Here is a 5,959-nt window from a genome sequence, read left to right as displayed (position 1 = left end):
TTCTCTTCCCCATCCAGATAATTGTTGTCACCTGCCTTCCCTCCAGCCTCACTCCACACAATTGCTTCCTGTTTCCCTAATTGCTCCTCCCTGTCTACATAAGCCCTCCTTGTCTTGTCGGTCCATTGTTGTTTGTCAGCGTTATTTGTTCTGTCAGTCTGCTCGTCCCTCTTGTGCTTTTTGACTCCCTGGATTTTTGGATTTTGGCTCCCTGCCGTTTGGATTTATTTTTGTTCTTCCCCCAAATAAAGGATTTTTACTTACATATCCACTCCTGCCTCTTGTCATCCTGGGTTCTGCATCTTGGGTCCTAACCTCCTGCTCCTAAACGTGACAACTAGGTCTGAAAGAGATAGTAAAGTTGAATCGGGAGAAAAAACAACGACCAACAGGAAACAAAGGTTTAGTCTCTTAGCCTCCTTTAAATATGCTAGATTCTTGTTATCAGTCCATATTACTATTGGATGTTCTGCACCCTCCAGCCAGTGGCGCCACTCCTCTAATGCCATCTTGATGGCCAGTAGTTCCCAGTCTCCCACATCGTAATTCTGTTCCGCAGATGAAAGACGACGGGAGAAGAAGGCACAGGGATGAAGGCAGTGATCTGTGGGAAAAACTTGGGAGAGAACAGTGCCCACCCCGGTGTCAGAGGGGTCACCCTCCAGGGTGAACTGTAACGAAGTGTCTGGGCGTGTGAGAATGGGTGCTTGAGTGAAGCTGGTCTTGAGCGCATTGAATGCCTGGTCGGCCTCTGGGGACCACAGGAACGGTACTTTGACCGAGGTGAGTTGAGTGAGGGGTGTGACTATTTGACTGTAGTTTCTGATGAAACTGCGATAAAAGTTTGCAAAACCCAAAAAAAATGTCGTCGCTGCTGATGTGTAGCTGGAGTTGGCCATGTCTGAACTGCTTCGATTTTGTCGGGGTCTGTTTTCAGTCGACCGCTCTCCAGAACAAAACCCAGAAACTTGACAGAGGAGGCATGAAACTCACATTTTTCGACTTTGACATATAGGCGGTTTTTGAGAAGTTGTTGAAGCACAGCTCGGACATGTTGACGGTGTTCAGCGAGTGATCTGGAAAAAAATCAGAATATCGTCCAGGTAAACCATGACGAATTTGTTGATATAATCACCCAAGACAGAGTTCACCAGCGATTGGAAGACTGCGGGGGCATTAGTGAGTCCAAATGGCATGACCAGATATTCGTAATGTCCCAGAGGGGTCTTGAAGGCCGTCTTCCATTCATCCCCCTCCAGGATTCTCACGAGGTGGTAAGCGTTGCGCAGGTCCAGCTTGGGAAAAATAGAGGCATCGTTAACAGGGTTGAAAGTTGATGAAAGCAGCGGTAAAGGGTACTTGGTTTTGATTGTGATCTGGTTCAGTCCTCTGTAGTCAATGCAGGGACGCAGGGAACCATCCTTCTTGGACACAAAAAAGAACTCTGCTCTCAGGGGAGACGTGGAAGGCCTTATAATACCTGCAGACAAGGACTCAGAAATATATTTAGCCATGCTTTCCTGTTCAGGCTTGAATAAATTGTATAGACGGCTTGAAGGCAAAACTGCATCAGGAATGAGATCAATAGTACAATGGTAGGGCCGGTGAGGAGGCAATGAGGATGCACAGTCTTTACTAAATACCTGCTGGAGGTCATGGTACTCTGAAGGGACTCCAGTCAAATCGGGTGGCTCTTGCGTCTGACTCCTGGGTTCTCCGATGGGAAGGGGAGCTGAGAGGAGGCAGTGGGACAAACAGAATGGGCTCCAGGCAGCGACCAACCCCGTCCTCCAGTCAATGTGGGGATTATGAGTGACCAGCCATTCATGACCTAGGACTACTGGGGACTGTGGAGAAGGGAACACACAAAAAACTCAGTACCTCATGGTGATTTCCAGAAACCAACAGATTAACAAAACAGTACGATGGGTTATGGTGGTGAGAGAACTCCCGTCTAGTGAAGAGGCCTTTATGGGCGAAGAGAAGGGAACAGTGGGGATGTTGAGCTGCTGCACCACTGTTTTGGTCCAACAAGGAATCTGAAGAAAAAGTCTTTTGGTTGTAGGTGATTGAACAAGTTAGCGCGCACCAGGAATTGGGGTTACTTGCATTTCTACCCACCAGTAATCCCGGTTTTACTGGTGGGGAGCGGCTTTTGGCCAAACCGGACAGGTCGGGACAAAGTGGCCAGACTGACCACAATATAGGCAAAGGCCGGAGGAGTGGCGTCTCTGCTTCTCTTCAGGAGTCAATTGCGTAGGGTTGTCACGGTATGAAAATTTAACCTCACGGTTATTGTGACCAAAATTATCACGGTTTTCGGTATTATCGCGGTATTTTTTAAACGGCTTTGCATATGTTCAGAAAGCATTGATAGTCCTGTTCTACACAAACTGAAATAGTTTTGAAAATGTTTAACAGTGTTTATTAAACCTAAAATAACACAAAGCCTTAGCAAAAGTGCAACTTTTCACAAGTAAAGGAACAAATAGCTTATTTTTCTGGAACATGTTACAGTAGTCAGTGCAGGTTTAAATTATACAAATCCAAACATTCAAAACATAAACAATATGTAAACAAATCAAAGAAACACCACTTGTTTTCTCATATACTTGTTTTCTTCATTATCAAAATGAAAATCTAAAACTCCAGTCCACACTTGACTTGAGCACTGTACAAGTCAACCTTAAAAAATATGTATTTAAAACAAATAGCCACTTTAAACAAATTACTAAAATAACTACTACACTATGTAATCAAATCCAAATGTTCAAGTATAAATGGCATTGAATAAGTAAACAAATCAATGACAAGGAACTAATTGTATATTTCTCTTCATCATCAACAAATAAGATGCTTCATCCAGCAACAGGGTGTCCGTGACACGGTTTAAATGCTGGCAGAGGACGCTGCGGCTGCAGTATATAGTGACTCGTTGCATTCTCCCTCAACCAAAAGTCCTCACGTCATGCATTTCAGCTAAAATGCTAATGTTAACTTACCTTGCACTGGCTGTAGAGACGTGGGTGATCGTCACACAGATGTGCCATTAGATTCGAAGTGTTACCTTTTGCAGACACTTGTTTCCTGCACGTTCTGCAAACGGGATAGCCGTCTTCTATTAACTGTCCCTCAGCATTTTTCAGAAATCCCAAATATGCCCATACTTCCGATTTAGTCTTCTTTGAGGGCGGATGGATGTCCTGGGCGCTGCCGTCTCCTCCTTCGGCCATTATTTCAGCTTCAAAGTTTTGGTGCCGTTGCAAACTAAAAAGTGCGTGTGCGCGCCGCGGGAACTTCAGCTGAAGCGACGGTGGCTGGTAAGGGTCATCGCGCCGAAACCGCGGCCACGGTAAACCCACCGAGATAATATAGTTTTTTAAAAACTGGACGGTTATTTTTATTGTCAACTTTTTTACCGGGGTTTACCGCTATACCGGTTACCGTGACAACCCTACAATTGCGCCCTTCCTATTTGCATTGGTTCATCTAGTCCTGTAGGAGGGGAGGTTGGTTGTGGTGTTTGGTGGGCACGTTGATGTGGAACAGTAACTGGCGGGGACCTGAACAAGTTGGTTTTTTTTTTGTCCCTCCTTAAGACGCTTCTCAATACTGGTAGCCAAGGTAATGAGGGCCTCGGGGTTCTCGGGTTCCAGGCAATAAGCTAGCTGATCTTTGATTCGTTCAGTTAAGGCCTGAGAGAAGGCGGCTTTGAGAGAGGCTTCATCAAGGGTGGAAACCGAAGCGAGGGTTCAAAACTTGATGGCGAATTCTGTGACGGATTGTTTTCCCTGCTGTAGATTCCAAATACGCTTAGCCAATTCTGCAGGGGATTCAGCGTGGTCAAAAAGCTGCTTAAACTCGGTTTAAAAGGCTGAGAGAGGACTGCGTAGGAAGCTAGCCTGGCGGCTCTTGGCCTCAGCCCATTGCAAGGCCTTACCCAGAGCAAACCAACTATAAACGAAATCTTTACCGGGTCATTAATAAAAGTCTCAGTTCAAATGCTAACTGGCAAAGTAATAAGAAACAATGATATTTACCTGGTTCGCCGGAGAATGTGTCAGGTTGTGGCAATTCGGCGACCCGGAAGCCGACTCCAAGCTGTGGAACTGGAAGAGATGATTGGGACGGAGCTGCGGAAGTAGCGGTAGATGGAGGTGAAGCTTTAATTGTGTCGTTCATCTGGCGAAGTGCGGTGTCAAGCTGGAACAAACGCTGATTGGTAGAGGACAACTGATCAAGCACGGTCTGAATGGAGATCTCGTGTTTTGCTAAGGTATTAGCGATGGCGGACAGAAGTGATTCTTCCATGGGGATGGACTTTTGGCCGGTTGATTCTGTCATGCTTATGGGAAGATGTTTTAGCCAAGACATGAAAGAATCACACTACAGAGACGAGGTAAGTAAAAATAATATAATAATTTTTATTAAGAATGGTGAGTAAACTAAGGGTGCTGCTCCAAACGGGAACAAGAAGAACCGGAATCTAAAACGAGAAGCAGATAGATATAAGATAAACCCGGAACCAGGTTGGTTCTGTCTTGAATATGATTTGTTTTTGGAGGTTATTCTTACGGTTGATGACCAGGACTGGTGAGGACTGAGTCTTTGGGACCAGGTGGGAATGGACGAATGGCAGGAGTTCAGATCCAGGACAAGACTGGGAAGCAGTTTGGGAGGCAGACTGTGAGGCGGGCTGAGAGGCAGGCTCGAAGGCTGGCAGTGAGGCAGGCTGTGAAGCAGGCAGGAAGACAGGCAGACAGTGGAGAGCGGAGGCCAGGGAATCTTGAGCGGCGTGATGTTTGTAGACAACCAGGTGACGGTAGGTTCGTTCTGAGGACAGATGAGCAGGAACTTTCAGGACTCGACAACAGGCAGATCAAGACTGAGACTGGAGCAGGCAGACTAAGACTGTGGCTGGCTAGTAGTTACCCAAAGTGAGAGTATCAACCAGCACTGGAGTTGTGCCACACCGCTCCTTAAATACCCCTGGCCCTCTGATCAGGGAGCTCAGGCACAGCTGGCTCTCCGACACGCCCACCTGGGAACACAAACCTGGGACAACTACAGCATATTGATTGTTATTAGGAATGATCAGGGCAGACCATGACAGCTAAAGGGCTCTTGTTGTGTTACAGAGGCACCCTCAAGGGATGGCAAGGGAGGAGCATGGCCCCATCTAAAGAATTGCTGGCCACCATACTGTCCCTACAGCAAAGCTACCCCTTTTTCAATAAATCCTATTGATGTTAGCATGAACAATAAATTCATCCTCTTTAATGAAGACATGAATGTAAAACCATATAAATATATGTGAGTAAATAAATGTAAAACCATATAAATATATTTAATTCATGAGTAAACAATGTAAAACCCTACACATATATAATTGATGAGTAAATAAACAAATCACTGTTGAAGCCCATGTATATAGGTCGCTGCTTCTCATCGTTTTCAAAATAAAAGTATAAACTGCCACAGATTTTCTAGATGTTTGTGTGAAGACAGCAACATGCATTACACTCTTCTAAATTTATAAAAAAGAAAAAAAGAATATTAACAAGTGACAATGTTTGAAATGCCTTTTTCTGAAATGTTTTCTCTAGTTTTAGTTTTATGTCAAATCAAGTCAAATATTCTTTATTCCGAACTTTTAGTCCAGTTCGCAGAAGCATAAAAACATTGTACAGGTAAAATCAAAGGACATGAGCACAATCTGACACGCTAAAGCATAAGAGACAAAATAATCATGAGAAAAAAAAACAAGAGACAATAACAACGGTAGTGGGAAATTAAAGTATAAATTATAATAAATCCCAAATCTAAAAAAGAAAACGACTGTTATACCAGTGTTTCCACATCTTTGACTGGTAACATTTGCACTGATAATCTCAAATCAATCACTTTTTTAGAATTGTTCAGCCTACAAATGAAATTTCTCAGGACATCTTGTAGATGC

The sequence above is a fragment of the Nothobranchius furzeri genome, chromosome 2 (genome assembly GCF_043380555.1).
Source record: "Nothobranchius furzeri strain GRZ-AD chromosome 2, NfurGRZ-RIMD1, whole genome shotgun sequence".
Classification (NCBI taxonomy): domain Eukaryota; kingdom Metazoa; phylum Chordata; class Actinopteri; order Cyprinodontiformes; family Nothobranchiidae; genus Nothobranchius; species Nothobranchius furzeri.
This window is presented reverse-complemented; position numbering follows the sequence as displayed.